A 20072-nucleotide genomic window follows, 5' to 3' on the forward strand; every position below is an offset into this window, starting at 1 on the left:
TGGAGCATGCCTGTCAACATTGGTTCTACTCTTTGGAATCCAAGCATGTCGTGACCTGGGAGGATGTTGCTGAAAGCTTTATGAATCGTTACAAGTGTAACATTCAGGCCAAGACTTCTGAACATGAACTCTACATTCTCAAAAAGAAAGGGAATGAAGGCTTCACCACTCACTAAAGCAGGTGGAGGGAAACAGCCGCACTCTTGGTGGATCCCCCAAAGAAAAAGAGATGGTTCCCTTGTTCATTGTCAATCTGACTCAAAAGTACAAACAACACTTGAAGTTTCTGCCTCTGAGTACCTTTGAAGCTGTATACGATATTGGGATCAATATCGAAGATGAACTGATGAAGGCTGCTAGTAGCAACAATAATAACAGTACTTGGAAAAACAAGAAGAACGACACTCCTTCTTCTTCGTCTTCCAAGCCCAATAATGCTACCAAAAATATCAACATTAATGATGTACTGGCCCTTAATGCTTCTCCTCAAAGATTCCAAAGGCAAAGGAAGGTTTACACGCCTTTGGGAATGACTTATGATGCTGCTTATGACCGTTTGCATGGTCAAGGACTGATTATGCCAATTGGACCATTTCCAGAACCTTGACCAGAGAATAGGACCGCTAGCTATGACCCCAATGCTTATTGCAAGTTTCATCAAGTCAAGGGTCATAATACTGAGAAGTGTTGGAGGTTGAAGGATGGAATCCAAGACCTAGTTGATGCTAATCAACTTTCTGTCCCTCCAAGGGGCAAGAAGCCTAACATTCAAACAGGTCCTCTTTTTGATGCTTTGGCTATCATGGAAGATGAAGTCTCCTTTGATCCGTCAATACTCATTCAACCTGTAAATGAACCTCTGCCGGAAGTTGTATTTCTCTCGAGTTCTGAAGAAGTGAATGGAATTTGGGATAGTGACGATGAAGACGTCTATCTCAAGGATATAGCATGTTCATCTCTTGGCATGAGTGAAGATGTTTGGGGAGACTTTGAGGTCAAGGTTCTCACCATAAGTGGACGGTTGCAACAACCTAGTCCACCTCCACCTCCACCACAATCACATCCGATAGTTGATACCATCGACCCTGTGAACAGCGATGTGGTCAAACAATTGCAAAAGACCAAGGTGGAGATTAATTTATGGAAGCTTTTGGCCACCTCCCACGAGCATCGAAAGGCTGTGATGAATGCTCTGGTGAAAATAGGAGTTGATGATGACATGACTCCTCAAGGACTTGTCAACTTTCTCACTACTGAATTGCCAAGTACTAGCAATCTGATTTCGTGTTCTTACAAGGATCTGCCCCCGGAAGGGGACCAACATAATAAGGCCTTACATCTCACTGTGGTGTGTAGGCAAATGAATGTTCCTATGAGCCTGGTTGATAATGGCTCTGCAATCAATGTGTGCCCACTCCGTACTGCAAAGAAGTTGGGCATAAAGAATGAAGAACTGACTCCCTCCACTCAAGGGATTCGCGCTTATGATAATACTCGCCGTCAAGCCGTGGGTACTATCATACTGAACATAACTACTAGAGAAATTGAACGTCGCACCAAGTTTCAGGTGGTAGACATTAAGTGAAAGCAATGGTGTCCTTCGAACAAGTGTATTATTCTGATAACGGGTTCAAAATTATTAGAAAGCTAATATATTCAGTAAGGTCAAGTGACTGGAATGCCTGGGTGGAGGCCGCTTCCGATCAGTAATATTAATATAATTAATATTACAGCTTAATCTTGACTGAACCCTTTGGGTCACACCCAAGCAAAATATACGAACCGACTCGAAGAATTAATTCGGAAGAAATTAATTCGTCTCCCGAGTGTTAAATATTTACACGTCGGTAATTCGAGCTTGGAGCGTCGAAACCGATCGTCGGAAGTCGAGTCAAAAATAATAAAAAGAGGAGACGCGCAAAATAATAATAAATCGACCATAATCCCAAAATACCCCTAGCATCGGAGTGCCCCGAGCATCCGAATGCTAGGGGAAAAAATGTTCACGCATAGGTGGCTAGCGAGCGCACCAAGCCGAGCCTAGCATGGCAGGCTAGGTGCGTGCTAGAGCGTCGTGCTAGCAGCCACGTATAGCAGCAGCTAGCAGCCGCGTCCACGTGGTGCGTGCAGCAGCTAGCTGCCGCAAGCTAGGCGTGCTAGCAGCGCACGCACTAGCAGCCACGCACAGCAGCAAGCCCGCACCAAGTGTGTGGCTTGCGCGCACAGCAGCAGGCCGCATCTTGGTGCGGGGCTGGGCTCGTGGATGGGCCATAGGGTCGGTCACTATGGGGAAGCTTGAGGAATATGGGAGCAAGTGGGTAAGGACATGTGGCACAAGGAGAGTATTGAGTGGGGAGCAAGTACGGTCCCCTACTCTCCAAGTGGTTTTCACCAACCCATTTCACATGGTAATGACACTTGTAGATTTATTATTAGTTAGCAATTTTAATTTAATTTAGCTTTAAATTAATTTGTGGAATTTCATGATCCCACATTGATGGGATAGAAATTCCTACTCATACTTTCCTCTATAAATACCAACCTTGGGATTTGGAGTAAAGTGCTTGAGTGGGAGTTAGGAAGAGCATTCCATATTTTGGAAAACTCTTAAAGTCCATTAACACTTGGGTTTTGGTCGGACCTTGCTAACTCCAAGGTATCGGACCTAAAAATTCGTGTTCGTCCTTTGTGAGTGGATACCGTTGGAGGCACGGCATTTGCGGTGCTCAAGGCTTTCAAGTAAGAGCCCGTTTTGAGAGGGCGAAGCTCGCTTCAAGGGTATGATTCGTTTTTCCTTATTCTTGTGTTTAATTATTTATGCTTTATGTTTTTATTAATTACGAGTGGTTCCTTGGGTCGGGGTTGTTTCCGCGGTGAGTCGGACTCACCAAACCCCAATAGCGGTATCGGAGCCCCGCTCGTTTATTTTTATAATCATGTTTTTCAAGGTTTATTTTGGCTTATTTTTCTGGTTTAAGTTTCTAATTAGATTAGTAGCTCGGTTTTATTTTTTTTAATCCCGTTTTTAATGTCGAATTTGGTCCAGAACCCAGATTTTCGCCCAAAAATTGTGAATTTTGGGTGGAAAAGGTGTTCTGGAAAGGCTATTTTTGCCCCAAAGAGGCTGTGATTTTAGCCAAATTCTAACCAGAAATGCCTTTTTCGAGGGATTTTTCGTTTTTGACGAAAAATTTTAAGTCATTTCTAACCTTGAAATTAATGGCATAACTTGTTATGTGGTTGATTATTTGCATTATTTTCTGCATTTTTATGTCCCCTTAAAGCACACTTACTTGGTAGTATTTGATGCTTAAAGGTTGATTTATTTTCACATAATTGCAAACTAATTGCTTTTTAGTGTGAAATTTTTTTTTTGTGACTTCCTAAGTGTTAAAGATTCAATCTTTATTTGTGATAAGTGATTGAAACTTTAAAAACCACTAAATTCCATGTTATTTTGTGTTAAACTTTGTTGTTTTAATCATTTAGAGTTGATTGGAAACATAAAGTTTCAATTTTTGTGATAGAAATTTGGTTATCTTCATGTTGGAAGATATAATTTTCAAGGATTCACAAAATTTAGATGTTTGAATTTTCATTTGAACATTAAATTTCATATTTTTCCAACTTCCCCTTACTTTGTCAAATTCTCAAGTTTAATTTAAATTGATTAAATTAAAAGTGAGAAATTGCCTCAACTTTGTTATTGCACCAAGCTAAACCAATTTAATTAAGAATGGTTCTTGGAATTATTTAGGTTATTTGCACTTTGAAATTTTATTAAGTTAGACTTGTTTAAAATTTAATTTTTTTTTCTGATTGAGTTAGTTCTAAAATTAATTTAGAATTAATTAATTATGTCTCGCGAAATGGGATCAAATCCCGAGGCCATGGCACGCAAAACGAGGCAAAGAACCACCCTTGGCTAGTCGGGCTACATAGCAGCCCACATGTGGCTGCGAAGGTGGCTGCCCCGCCTTGAGTGCGGCCACACGCGCGGCAGCAGCACACGGCCGCAGCAGCCACGCACCAGCAGCCATGGTTGTGCGTGCGCGTGCGTGCGGCAGTGGCAGCAGCCCATGGCTGCTTGCCGTGAGCTGTGTGTGCGGAGTTTTTTGTGTGTGCATATGCTTGGTGCGGTGAGGTGAGTAGCCGTAGTATGCTTGGTTTGCATGAGCCACGATTATTCGAGTTTCCTTGGAAAAACGCTTAAAGCGAAAGCCACTTGAGATGCGGTTGGCTTAATATTGCTTATTTTGCCGTTTTATTTGTTTTATTTAATTTTATTTATTTTAATTAAAATTTTGGGAGGCTAGGCCTCGGTTTTGAGCGGCTTTGGAAAAATTTTATTTTGACAAGTTTGGGTGCTACCGACTTAATTAATTGGATTAATTAAGGGAAATGCGGAATTTAGTGGGAGCTTCAATTAATTAATGACGTCAGTTACATAATCGGTTAAACAACTTTGACTAGTTTTAATTAGGCGTGTTAATCGGATTAACCACCTAGATTAGTTACTAGTGTGCGCGTTGTTTAAATGCATTTTACTTGTTTGATATTGTAAATTGCATGGGCCATTCACAAATATTGAATGGATGAATGGAATATATATTCTCTCTCACAGGTTTTTTCAAATGGAAACTATTGGGACCCGATTAGGATAGAAAATACGGACTACGTGCCGTTATGTATTTTTGTAAATCTAAATACGGACTACGCACTGTTAACTATTTTTGTACCTTAATATTTAGATTATTCCTAGTCGTAGACACTAGTCTTTGCATAGTTTTGTTAAGTCTTGAAGACGGCGTATCTTGGAACACAAAGCCTTGAATTGCAAATGAGGACCTTTTGAATATTTGAAGAATTCAAGGGGTTATGCTAGTTGCCAATATGCATCTATAATTTCGCTTTATATTTTATGCTTATATACATGTGAATTATTCGTTAGATGCATGTTTAGGTTTTCTTTATGTTGCGATGTTTAGTTAAGTTCACTTAAATCAACCAACATAGAAATCCTAGGTCCCTAATAATATTGAGTCAAACTTGCCTTTCCAAAAAAACACTTACCAACCGAACGAGGGTGATGGTAGGCTACGCCAAAGCGAGGTGCCATCACTTCTCCAAGTCTCATAAGTCCTCACATAGCATGGCAAAAGAGATACAACGTCAAAGATGCATTAGATGCGACGATTGTCTAACCAAGAGTGGCTTAGAGCCATTAGCAAGGCAATGCTTACCCTAGAAGATTGAATGTTAAGACAAGCCAAATCATGCTTAACCACTATTTGTTTCTTCGGATCTTGGAATCTCCTTATTTTCACAAAATAGGGGCAATTTTACGTGTAAATAAGACGTTAAATAAGTATTGAAAATTTGCATGAATAAAATTCAATCTTATTTAAGTAATTTTGAATGGTTTTTCATTAAAATTCTTTCAATCGTAGAATCATGTCTTCAACTAATGACAACGACCTTATGTACTCGGAACTTCCCGAAAAGTTACCATTTTTGCTCAATTTGGTGAATTTTAAGGAATGGGAAGATTAACTCCAAAAGACACTCAGAAATTGCTACCTAGAGCATATCTTGGACACTCCAATCCCAGTTTCTACTCGAAAGGGATCATGAGTGATGAAGATCATGAAGAATGGAGCATGGATTGCAAGAGAGTTTTGAAAATCATGGCAAACTCCATCCCGGTTCAATGGAAGGAGATTTTCTCCGGCTATTTTCCGGACATGATGCTAAAATCTCTTGAGGATGTAGTCAATTTGAGGGTCACCAAAAGTTGTAGGGGCAACTATGATGGTCACGTGGAGGATGTGACTAGGTCACTCTCCAAAATGAGGATCAAGCCACCGCAAGATGGTTGTCTCTCGAAAGAAAGACAAGAGGTGTGGGGAAAAGTCTACAATGCGAGACTTAGGCTCGGAATTCCACTTCAAGCTCATGTAATTAACATGACAAGGCTATTCAACCATCTGGAGCTAATTGGCAAACCAGCGGAAGACGAGCAAGCGGCTCACATGCTTCTTAGCTCTCTTCACTCTGGATATGTGGGGCTTAAAATGCGTCTCACCGCCAATAGAGATACACTGTCCTTAAGGGAAGTCATCGAAGAACTCCAAAAGACCTATTCTTGCAAGAAGGCTAACTTTGCCCTTAGACCAAGGAAGAAGGAGTTTAAAGACAAGAGGAAGATGCGCTGCTTCTATTGTGGTAACCCCGGACACTACAAAAGAGAATGCAACATGTATCTGGATGATGAGGCGAAAGGAAAAGTAACCTCAACCTCAGGTATCATCTTAAACACTTGAATATAAGCAATTTTAAAAGGTATTAGATACCAGAAAATTAACTCACAATACATTCCTTTTTCAGGAACCAAGTGAGCGGTGCTTTTTCATGTGGAAATGAGTACACAAGTAGGATGAAGGTGATCTTTCCAAGAAAACTTGTAATCTCATGTTTTTTCTAAAGAAGTAGAACTTATTTAGTTTTATGCACCATACTTTTGATGTATTTCCGACGTTGGACGTCGTTTTCATCAACTAAGACTTTTGTTTTGATGTCTTGAATATATTTATGCAATGACACTTTCACGTGTTTTTAGACAAAATGTTTGATACCAATGCAAAAAAAGCTAAGACTACACCGTCTAGTCAAACTTACTTGTGGCATTGTCGTCTTGGCCACCTTAACACCAAACGCATCAAGAAGCTTCTTCAAGAAGGTATTTTTGACTCATTTGATTTAGAATCCTTTGAGAATTGCGAAGGATGTTTATTAGGCAAGATGATAAAGCAACCATTCTCCAAGTTGAGAGAAAGGGCTGGTGACTTGTTGGGACTAATTCACACCGATGTATATGGGCCAATGAGTACACCTGCAAGGAGTGGTTATCAGTATTTCATAACCTTCACGGGCGACTATAGTAGATATGGTTATGTCTATCTAATGTAGCACAAATCTGAATTGTTTGATAAATTCAAGGAATTTCAGAACAAAGTTGAAAACCAACTCGGCAAGAAAATCAAAGCGCTTCGATCAGATCGAAGTGGCGAATATTTAAGCCAAGAATTCAATGACCATCTGAAAGAACATGGAATACTTTCAGAGTTGACACCTCCGGGAACTCCTCAATAGAATGGAGTATCTGAAAGGAGGAATCGAATCCTGTTTGACATGGTCCGATCGACTATGGGTCTTAGTGAACTTCCAATCTCTTTCTGGGGACATGCACTTTTAACTGCGGCACTTACACTGAATCGTGCTCCGTCAAAGGCAGTAGAAAAGACTCTGTATGAATTATGGACAAATAAACCTCCAAGGTTGTCTTTTCTCAAGATTTGGGGATGCGAAGCATATGTCAAGAAACTCATTTCTGACAAACTTCATCCATAATCTGACAAGGTTTACTTTGTAGGTTATCCAAAAGAAACCAAAGGATATTACTTCTACAACAAATCCAAGAACAAAGTGTTTGTTGCTCGTGATGGTGTCTTTTTGGAGAAGGAGCATCTCTCCAAAATGACAAGTAGGAGGAAAATCGAACTCGACGAAGTTCGAGAGGTCGAGCAACAAGGACAAGTTGACAATCAAAGTGTTCTCGAACCATTTGTTGACATTGGTCAAAGTCAAAATATGCAAAGTCAAACCGACAATGCAAATGCTCAGTCCATTACCCTACGTAGGTCAACTCGGCCAAGATCTCAACCTGACAGATATCTCGGTGTTGTATTAACCGAAGATCAGGACATCCTAGTAGTGGATGGAGATGAGCCGGCAATCTACAAGCAGGCTATGACGAGCCCCGACTCTACAAAATGGCAAGAGGCCATGAAATCTGAAATGGACTCCATGTTTGAAAATCAAGTATGGGACTTGGTTGATTTACCCGTAGGTTACACACCTATAGGATGTAAATGGATTTTCAAGATGAAAACCGACAAAGATGGAAATGTATTCATTTACAAACCAAGGCTGGTAGCAAAAGATTACAGACAAATTCACGGCGTCGATTATGATGAAACCTTTTCTCTAGTAGCTATGCTTAAGTCCGTTCGAATTCTTCTACCGATTGCTGCATATTACAATTATGAAATATGGCAGATGGACGTCAAAACCGCCTTCCTCAATACTGTGTACATGACACAGCCTAAAGGTTTTGTCGACCAGAACAATCCTAAGAAGGTATGCAAGCTTAAGAAGTCCATTTATGGATTAAAGCAAGAAAGCAGAAGTTGGAATCTGCGATTTGATGAAGCCATCAGTAAGTTTGGTTTTTATCAAGAATCCAGATGAGTCTTGTGTTTAAAAGAAGGTCAGTGGGAGTGACATCGCCTTCCTAGTCTTATATGTTGATGACATTTTTCTCATTGGAAATAGCATTCCGTTGTTAGAGTCTGTAAAAGCTTGGCTCGGGAAATATTTTTCAATGAAAGACTTGGGAGAGGCTCAGTACATACTAGGCATCAAGATCTATAGGGATAGATCAAAGAGGATGATAGGAATGAGTCAAAGTACTTACATCGATAAGGTTCTAGCTCGATTCCAAATGGAAGGAGCCTAGAGAGGGCACCTACCCATGTCACATGGCATAACCTAAAGCAAGAAGAAGTGTCAAAAGACACCTAATGAGCGAGAAAGGATGAGTCGTATTCCATATGCTTGGCTTATTGGATCGATCATGTATGCCATGATATGTACAAGGCCGGATGTATCGTATGCCTTGAGTGCTACGAGACGATACCAATCAGACCCAAAAGAGGCGCATTGGACTACGGCCAATAATATTCTAAAGTACCTGAAAAGGAACAAGGATAAATTCCTGGTCTATGGCGGTAAAGAAGAATTGGTTGTTGAGGGATATACCGACGCAAGCTTCCAGACAGACAGAGACGACTCCAAGTCACAATCCGGATACATATTTTGTCTCAATGGAGGAGCGTTTAGTTGGAAGAGTGCAAAGAAAAGCACAACCGCTGATTCTACAACTGAAGCCGAGTACTTGGCAGCGTCTGAGGCAGCCAAGGAGGCAGTTTGGATTCGCAAGTTCATTGATGAACTTGGTGTCGTACCCTCCATCAAGGGTCCAATAGACCTCCATTGTGACAACAATGGAGCTATTGCTCAGGCTAGAGAGCCACGAGAACATCAAAAGGTCAAACATGTCAAGAGGCGATTTCATATGATTCGAGAATGGAAGACAGAGGGTGAAATCAGAATTTGCAAAGTGGGAACGGATGAAAATGTAGCCGATCCACTTACTAAACCCTTGTCTCAAGTGAAGCACAACAAACACATTGAGGCAATGGGAATCAAGCATGTCGCGAACTGGCTTTGATTTCCATATTATAGTGTTTTAATTAAATTTTGGACAATTTTAATGTAAAGCACTATGATGAACCATTCGGTTTTTGGAGTAATTAAAATTTTTCATGCAATTTAATTCACTCCGTGTGGTTTAGAATTAAATAATGAGTTCATTCGATTTTAATAAATATTCAAAATAGGGTATCAAGTCAATGGCTTGGATAAAGAAACACCTATTAAGTGAACATTGAATATTTTAATCGAAAATTATCCCTAATCAAGGTCATATTTTTTATGGACGATTAATGACCATTAGAGATTAGTGTTTAGTATTATTTATAGCACCATTTCTTGTGCTATGAGGATATAAATCATTTGCACAGGTATTGGTTTAGAACCATACTGGATCTACCTATGAGAATACTTTAAGAGATTTAAAAATCGTCATAAGTATTTTTATCATTATTACTATCGGAACTCTTTTCCTTAACCATGAGTAGTGGGAGGTCTCTTGTTTGAGTACTAGTCCACTTTGGTATCCGCCAAACGTTTGCCGTAACTGGAGATTATAACGACATATATCGGGCGGCTAGGTCCTCTTAGTAAGAAAAGCTACATTATAAGACTGGAAATGTCCCCCTACTAACAATAGGGAACATGTCTTGTTGTATACAAGGCCTCTCGAAGAGCGAGACTGTGAAAATGCATGGCCGTGCTCAGATGGATTTTAGAAATCATCTGCTTATTGACATTCAAACTCGGATTTCGAGAAACACTTCCGCACGTAACAGAGATGACGAGTAATCTTACTCTGTAGTTCATGAAGAGACAAGAAGAGACATAGGAAATGGGTTATACACTAAATGCACACTTGTCCAGAAGGACAAGTAGGATATTAAAAGGAATGGTGTCCTTCGACCAAGTGTATTATTCTGATAGCGGGTTTAGAATTATTAGAAAGCTAATTTATTCAGTAAGGTCAAGTGATCAGAATGCCTGGGTGGAGGCCACTTCCGATCAGTAATATTAATATAATTAATATTACAGCTTAATCTTGACTGAACCCTTCGGGTCACACCCAAGCAAAATATACGAACCGACTCGACGAATTAATTCGGAAGAAATTAATTCGTCGCCCGAGTGTTAAATATTTACACGTCGGTAATTCGAGCTTGGAGCGTCGAAACCGATCGTCGAAAGTCGAGTAAAAAATAATAAAAAGAGGAGACGCGCAAAATAATAATAAATCAACCATAATCCCAAAATACCCCTAGCATCGGAGTGCCCCGAGCATCCGAATGCTAGGGGCAAAAATATCCAAGCATAGGTGGCTAGCAAGCGCACCAAGCCGAGCCTAGCATGGCTGGCTAGGTGCGTGCTAGCGCACCGTGCTAACAGCCACGCACAGCAGCAGCTAGCTGCCGCAAGCTAGGCGTGCTAGCAGCACACACACTAGCAGCCACGCACAACAGCAAGCCCGCACCAAGTGCGTGGCTTGCGCGCACAGCAGCAGCCCGCATCTTATTGCGGGGCTGGGCTCGAGCTGGACTCGTGGCTGGGCTTGTGGCTGGGCCATAGGGCCGGTCACTATGGGGAAGCTTGAGGAATATGGGAGCAAGTGGGTAAGGACATGTGGCACAAGGAGAGTATTGAGTGGGAAGCAAGTATGGTCCCCTACTCTCCATGTGGTCCTCACTAACCCATTTCACATGGTAATGCCACTTGTAGATTTATTATTAGTTTGCTATTTTAATTTAATTTAGCTTAAATTAATTTGTGGAATTTCATGATCCCACATTGATGGGATAGAAAGTCCCACTCATACTTTCCTCTATAAATACCAACCTTAGGATTTGGAGTAAAGTGCTTGAGTGGGAGTTAGAAAGAGCATTCCATATTTTGGGAAAAACTCTTAAACTCCATTAACACTTGGGTTTTGGTCGAACCTTGCTAACTCCAAGGTAGCGGACCTAAAAAGTCGTGTTCCTCCTTTGTGGGTGGATACCGTTTGAGGCACGGCATTTGCGGTGCTCAAGGCTTTCAAGTAAGAGCCCGTTTTGAGAGGGCGAAGCTCGCTTCAAGGGTATGATTCGTTCTTCCTTTTCTTGTGTTTATTTATTTATGCTTTATGGTTTTATTAATTACGAGTGGTTCCTTGGGTCGGGGTTGTTTCCGCGGTGAGTCGGACTCACCAAACCCCAACACATCCAAGCAAGCGAGGACGTTCTCGGATTTTTTTTTTTCGAAAAAAACCGCGAATATGACATAGGAGATTCCTCCAAGATAAGAGGAGTTACATTGATCGGTAAATTAGAGATGAAGAGCTTTAATTTACAAAATATTTGAGCGGATTATGTTGAAAGGAAACGACCAAGCTCAAAGTTCGGAGCAAAACCAAGCAACAGCGGCGGCAAGAGCAGAATAGGGAAGACCCGACTCCAGCACCAGACGACAAGGCTGTCATCTGGCAACAACACCTGGCGTCTGGCGACAGAGCCAATTCTTGACGCCGGTGATATTTCAGCAGCGACAGAGCTCGAAGCCTCTCAGAATGGTTATTTCGACCTGATACAACAATTTTGGGTTCCTTGGTACGCCAGTTAGCCCCTATAAGAAAATTGACATGATTAGTAGTCGGCTCAATTACGATCGTAGTAAGTGATTGACCTGACAAAAAATCGTCTCACTTAGCTTAAGCGCCTAAAACACTGGCTCATTACAAGCATCAACGAATCGGTTTAAAAGCAAGCACTTAAACGACAATATTTCCAAATATGGATTGTCGCGCATTCTTCTTAAACGACAATATTTCCAAATATGGATTGTCGCGCATTCTTCTTAAACGACAATTTTTCCAAATATGGATTGTCACGCATTCTTCTTAAACGACAATATTTCCAAATATGGATTGTCGCGCATTCTTCTTAAATGACAATTTTCCAAAAATTGGATTGTCATCCTCAACTGACAATATTTCCAAAAAAGGATTTTCGTGCATCTTCTTCAACGACAATTTTTCCAAGATTGGATTGTCATATCTGGAAAAGTTTCCAAGCGTTGATTGTCATGCTCCTTCTCTGTTTGGCAATTTTTTCCAAGTTCGGATTGTCATCGCTGGCAAGTTTTCCGAGATTGGATTGTCATACACCCAGTTCTCTATGGCAAAATTTCCTAAAGGATTGTTGTAGGACTCTATTCATCATAAATTTCGGCAAAGGTTCCTTAACGTGGATTGTCATTCATTTTAGTAAGTGGCAAATTTTCCTGAAGTGGATTGTCGGTCGACTCTTTTTTGGAAAATGTTCTAAGACACGGATTGTCAATTGTGGCAATATTTTCCTAAAAGGATTGTCGCATAGCATTGGCAAATTCCCAAGGTGGATTTCTTTCAAGAGTTATATTCCAAGATGTGGATTGTCGATCGTAGCAAAGCTCTTATGACAGATTGTTACGAATCATTGGCAACTTTTCCCGAAATTGGATTTTGGCAATTTTTCCGGGATACGGATTGTCGCTTCATCGTAGAAACATTTCCAAGGATGGATTGTTACGTGGAATTCATAACTTTCCCTAAATCAGATTGTCATACATCATACAAGAGTTGTGTTGGCAACTATTCCCAAAGAAAAGAGGATTGTCATCACCCAAAGCATCAACAGCAAAATTCAAGCAGCATAAAGGATCAACAAGCAGTGGTTTTTTTGAAGACTATCACGGCAGAATTGGAGGTAGTTATTTGCGTAGCAACCTTCAAGCAGTATTCTCTAGCTTGCAGAAGATCGTCAAAACAATCAGCAGGATGACGTTCCCTAGCTTGCGGAAGGTTATCACAACAACAACAATGCAACAGCAACAAATTAGTTACCTACATAGACGTGTGCTCGACGGTGCAAGATATGGTTTCTTAACTCTTTTATCTGTTTAACTAACGCTAGTTTGCAGGTATCGGCATTACAAGAGTGGTTTAGAATCGCAGAACGTTATGAATCATTCTCCGTCCCTATCGATACTTTGACTTTTGTTTTCGAAACTTGTGTTTCTCCAAACTCAGTCAAAGTGGGGGCTTCTATAGACACCCATTTTATCCTCCTGTACGGTTAAATTTTATCTGAATTTAGAAAACACGTAAAAAACTGATTAGCGCCTGACGCCAGCATTTTTCACGTCTGTACGCTATCGTCTGGCGCTAACTTCGTTTTTTCACGTCTGAATTCTGGTATGTTTTTCTATCTTTTTGGTTGATTTTCTCTATAAATAGCCTCCTAAAAACTCTGTTTTCAATCATCTATAATCTACAATCATCAACTCTCTAGTTTTTTAATTCTCTAAGCTAAAGCTTTCTTTTTCTCTCTTTTCTAAACCAACCTTCATAAAAAATTTCGCATTCATAATACCTAGCATAATTCGAAGTTGCCTTCGCCCTATACGTGAAAGGTTTTAATTTCAGAGGGTTTGGTCCCAAATCTAGTCTAAACGTTCTCTAATCTCTATTCTAATTCTTTGATTTAATCGTTTGTTTTATTATTTTCCTTGAAGTTACTAACGTGTGTATTTTGTTATTAGAAAGAGGTACGAGACATCCAAGTAAGTACTTTAATGGTTTTATTTATATTATGATATAGAAATCATGTTTAGATTGTTATTTTGATTCCTAGTATCATGTTAGGATTTTTTATTGATTCCTAGTATCATGTTTAGGGTAATAACTATAATTTCTAATATCAAATATGACAATTGTAATTTCTGTAATGCTTCTTACTCTCTTCCTAATATTTTTGTTAGTATCATGTTAGAGCTAAAGCTTTGATTTTTATTGTTTAGTGATATGCTAGGGTTTGTTATTAATCTTGTTAGTATCATGCCTAGGATCTTGCTATTATGCTTTAACATGATTATTATTATTATTATTATTATTATTATTATTATTATTATTATTATTATTATTATTATTATTATTATTATTATTATTATTATTATTATTATTATTATTATGATCATGTTTATTATTATTACTATAATTATTGTTATGATTATTATTATGTTGCTTGATAATTATTGTTTTGCTTGATCACACCTTTTATGCATGCTTAAAGGAATTTGGTACTTGTAATCACGCTTCATAAGATAATTAATAATCTTGTTTAGGGTTAATTTGATTATAATTCAAGTGATCTTCAATAATAGTTTTGTTTGTGCATTAATATTCAACCAACATAGATAAACAGGTTTAGGGTTAATCCTATTGATTGCATGTTAGTCAGAAAGCGCAAATGAATACGATCAGAATAAAGTAGAGGCCTATTATTAGGGCAGGTTCAATCTCTTTTAGGTTGGATTTGTACCTTCATCCCCGAACTATCAGTCATGGTTCAAGACCTATTGGAGTTGACGATCTCCTGGATCGTTAAGGGGTGTAACCTTCACCTTGTGAACAGTTCACAAGTATCTAAAACTTGTTGGCGACTCTTTTGCTCTATCTTCTTTCCCTTTGGACGCCACTGTACTTTAGTGTATGATCACAGTGGGGTTCAAGTTTGGGATAATACTTGAAATATTCCCTACACATTGTATGCTTTGACAGTTCCTTTTATGTTCTTATGTGACTACATGAATATGTGCTTCGTGTCTAATCTTACTAATTCCAACTTGTTACCTAGAGATATAAAAAAAATAAAAAAAAATTGCAAAAATCATGGTTTTACAAAAAAAATAAAAATTTTAATAAAATAAATAATAAATAAAATAAATAATAAATAAATAATTGTCGAACCTACCAGGTGGCACGCGCAACTTTAAAAGTTGCGCGCGCCCTCCAAGTGCAAGTTCAGAATTTGCGCGCGACACTTTGTCTTGCGCGCGCCCACTATTCAACATTGACTTTGACTCGTTACGAGCAATATCATACGGAGAAAAAGATACTACCGCTTCAAGGTTAATCCTTAAGTAGGTGCTAAAAATATCTCTTTGGCTAACAACGTTGTCTAACTTTTACTTTGATCGTCGTTTTTTTTGGTTTTTTTTCGAAAAAAATCCAAAAACATGTTTTTTATCGTTCTTTTTGCGTTTTCACAAAAAAAAAAAATTTATCGTTCTTTTTGCGTTTTTTTTTTTAAATATATATATATATATGTGGTAGATGCTATTCTTGAAGATTCACTTTCCACCTTAGTGCAAGACAGAAAATTGCGCGCGATACTATTTTTTATTATGATGATTCGTTTACGTACTTCATAATCAAATTAATGACATTAATTCTTATGACATTCGTCATTAGATGTTCGCATCCCTTAATAGGACGTCATCAATATGTATATTCTTAAACGTGCCTACTTTCGTGTTCATCATGTTTTAGTTGTAATTGGTCAACCTTGATTTAAGAGTATAATTTATTTACCTCTTTTATGGTTTAAAAAGAAAATCCCAAGAACCTTACTTAGGATGTTTGCCTAAAAAAAAAATTATAATTCTAAAAAAAAAAAGAGAAGATAATGAATGATAAAACCGAAAAAATGATTTAATTATTTATTTTTTACATTCGGAGGCCATCATTCTTTTTAAGCAAATAGTAAATTATTATCCTTTAAAGGTGAGCAATATGAGAATCATAATAGAGAAAAAAAAAAGATATAGATCTCTATTGCAATCTAAGTGATCAACAAATACCATAGTATATTTGATCATTTTAAGGAGTATGTTCGGGTTGATTAATATTCCTAAAATTTGATGAGCATTTTCAATCCAACTTTCTTCTCTTTCTCTTCTACCTTTTCTGAAAACAACTCATTTAAAGTAAAATTCTTAGATGATTACCTAGTTGAAGTCAACACGAATCATGACATTCCATTAATGGTTGTTCATGTATTTTTTTACATTCTTCATCATCAAACTTGCTTAAAGTGAATTCGTATTACAAGGATTAAAAAAAAAGAAATTAAACAATTATTTTGACTTTGGTTCATTGTTTGAATGCTTGGCAGAAAAGGTTTAAGTGAACGCGCTCAATTTCTCGTGATACACATTACTAGATCATCTTCCAAATTCGCATACTAGTCCAATCATGGATGACAAAGAAGCATTGGAGAAACTTAGAGAGGAACTCCAAAACCTAAAGGCCCTACGAGAAGAAGAAGCCCAAATGAAGGCTCATAAAAAAGCAGAAAAGGCTAAAATAAAAGCAGAAAAAGAAAAATAAAACATTCTTTAAGATAAAGTAAGAGCCGAAAGAGTATAGGCCTTTGAGAAACTTGTCCTTCGAGCCAACTCAGGGAATAAGTACTTCAATTATGAGCTTACACCACAACCTAGTGGCAAGGCTATCCCAGAAAAGTTCTTGACTACGGATTTGCCAACGTTTAACGTTACAGACAATCCTAGGACTCACTTAATGAGCTTTATTGGACTTATGGCATTGAAAGGGATTGAGCCAAGCTTATATGCATGTACTTTTAGTCTTTCATTGGACCCAACTGCTAGATCATGGTTTTATAATCTCGATGCAAAACAAACTTCCACTTGGAGTGACGTTGTAAAAGCGTTTTTAACCCAATATGGAGATAAATCGAGCTCACAACTACCATGCGCGATCACGAATTTCTTAAGCAAGGGGAAAAAGAAGGCTTCATTCACTTCTTTTCCAGGTGGCGATCAAAGGATTCTCTTATTCCACAAAGACCTCTGGATCATGAACTTGTCCCAAAGTTCATAAACAATATTTCTCCACCATACAAGTGCCATTTACAATACCTTGGTTTAGACACATTTCAAAAAAGCCTATACTATAGGAATATTAATTGAAAGGGATTTGATAAATGAAACCATGAATCATATAGATGGACTTGATTTTTAGAGATGATTTCACCTACATCTAAAACGGACAAAGCTCGAAGACGCAATCTCAATAAGTTGTCAACAATTCAAGATGTAGCACCCTAGGTCTTATTTTGTTTATTTCCTTTGTTTTTTGTATGATAGACTAAGAGATTCATGCTGTCGATTCCACTTATTTTGTAATCTCATTAATTAATGAATAAAAAATATATTTTCAAGTACGTCTGTCTTGTTCTCTTTTTAATCTCTTTATTGTTATTGACTTGAATTAAATAAAACGTATACATACAAAATGCAATATCAAAAGGCATACATACTCAGCACTTTAAGAATCTTGATGAGCTTTGGGTTACAAGATGTATTGAATGAAAAGAGGCTCATAATTGGCCCACAAAGAAAGGATATGATGATTTCACCAACACAGGAGGCAACTTGAAACTCCACAAATAAAATCCCATGTTCTTAACCTAAGAGAAAATCCATGTTTTTTGCAGCCCTTTTGAGCCTCGTCAATTGAGCCTTAATTATTCAACCTACATTATTCCATACCTTGGGATGGAAGGGGTGTAAAGATACAAATAGAAAATTGGGGGAACAAAGAATAAGAGGGGGACACAAAGTTAGTCTAAACCCAAAAGAAAAGATCAAAAAATCGTTCCAAACCCAAAACAAAATTTTTGTCAAAAAAAAAAGTGAAAAAAAAGAGAGATGACAAGGAAAAGGCACCTAATGTAGGAAGTTGCCACACAAAGCAGAAAGGTTTAAATTTGAGAAGCTCCAAAATTAAGGGATTTTGGGAGTATACTTGAGCTTTCCATTGTTCAGAACCCAAGCCTAACAACCTTTGAAAGGTTCTCCTTGAAGTAGACCATAACCGTATACCAAAATCATCATTCCATGAAAATATGGCCAATCTTAGGCCTTTGCACATATGGACCTACTATAGAGTAGTCATGCCCATATATAAAATATATGAAGTGTTGAGTTATGATTTCAAGATCACATAAAAAAATTCAAATGATTTGGATGATTTGATAGCTATTGGCTTGATTACATCGTGTTAGTAAAGCAATCGAATCACACTAAATTAGATGTTTTCCATATCTTTTTCCAAAGAAAAATGAGATGATTATCAATTTTTTTAAAAAAAATCATCTTATTTTCTTTTAAATAGGGATATTTATTACCAAGGTAATTAAGGTTCTATATACATTGCCTAGAAAGAAAAAGAGTTAACACAATAAATTGATTTGATATATCGACAGCCTTGACGTCAACTTTAGAGGTCTTTTACAACTCTTGAGCATTGGTCTTCTCACTTATCATGAGCAAGTTATATGTTTGCCTGCGTGGGATATCTCTATCTTCTCTAAGTGAGGAACATTGATTGAACATGATTGCTACATGAAAAAAATGATCGTTATCGCTATCACACGTATACCTCATTGCCAAGTCATTACAATGATTCAAATATTAAGTCAATAATCCTTGCTTTTAAGAACATGTCTAATTTTCTTTCTTTATTATTTTTATTGGAAAAATGGATTCCCCTTCCTTTTTATACAAATCCGTTTTTTTTTTGTTCATTTTATTTTTAGGGGGTAAGTCAGGATGATCCCTCCCATTTGGAAACTAAAATACTCGAAAATAGTATAATTTTTCCGCTATTTGCCTCAAATTAGGGCCTTAAAAAAGCAGGACATCCTCACTTCTCTCTATTTACAAATTTGAACACGCTATTTATGCTGCTAAATCAATGTCATACAAAGCTTATTACAAACCATCTTAATAACTTTAAGTGACAAAGGGAAGAATACCACTGCCTATTATTTGACCAAGATAATTAATTACGTTACTTGATCAAACAATTTACGATAAACATATGCAATATTCCGCAAATTGAAAATACAAATCTTGGGGCCTTAAATAAACATGAGAAACATCCCCTAGCATATGTATACATGTATTCCAAAATCCACCTAAGTCTACACTTGGGGGCTTCAAATTAAAAATATAAGTCTCACCTTAACTTTCATTTTAAAATGAGACCATATTTTGGAAAGTGATTCGAATTATTTTATAAATTATTCTAACACTTCACCAAACCTAGGTTTGATAAAAATTCGTTTTCAAACTACGGTGCTTATTCAATTGAAAGAAATTCACTTTCAATTAGCAAAATATGACAATGATGACAAAAAGTAAAACTTAAACAAAATTAGATATACCAAAGTTTGCTAACATTTTCATATCTTTGTTGAAATAATTTGCAAATTACAACTTACCTTCATCAATCTTGGACAAAAAAAAGTCACACTCAATTACGAGCTAGAATTTTCTTTCCATTTTTGTTTAAATTTTGAAAATAATATTATGTATTTTGCCAACTATAAAAAGTTGCTTTTCATAACAAACTTTTATTTAAATTATTGGACCCTTTCCAAATTTTGAATTCTAGTTCGAAATAACCTGTCTCTAATAAAAAATAGTATTCAAAATTTCCTTTCTGAATTTTTGTTTCATTTCCTCAAATAAATAATTTTTCAGATTCTTAATAACCGTTTATATAATACGTGTATGTACATTTATATTTTCATAAGGAATGAATTATGATTCGACTTCTTGGCTCGAACTTGTTCTCATTGGCTTAGGGATGGTAAACAAACCACCTGCAAGACCAAATCAATGATTGATAAGAACAAAGAAAATATTTGTTGTTCAAAATCAACTTTGAGAATAAAATCACCACAATGATCTTTACAAATATTTAGACATTAAATATGATATAATAAACCTTAAACACAATTGTTTTGGTTTATAAACAAGCAAAGAACTAACTTACTTTCTCGAACATGACTTTAACTAAAATGTGAAAGCCATGTCATTATCCTAAATATCTCAAAACAAAAATAGGACATATACAT

The sequence above is a fragment of the Chenopodium quinoa genome, unplaced genomic scaffold (genome assembly GCF_001683475.1).
Source record: "Chenopodium quinoa cultivar QQ74 unplaced genomic scaffold, ASM168347v1, whole genome shotgun sequence".
Lineage (NCBI taxonomy): Eukaryota > Viridiplantae > Streptophyta > Magnoliopsida > Caryophyllales > Amaranthaceae > Chenopodium > Chenopodium quinoa.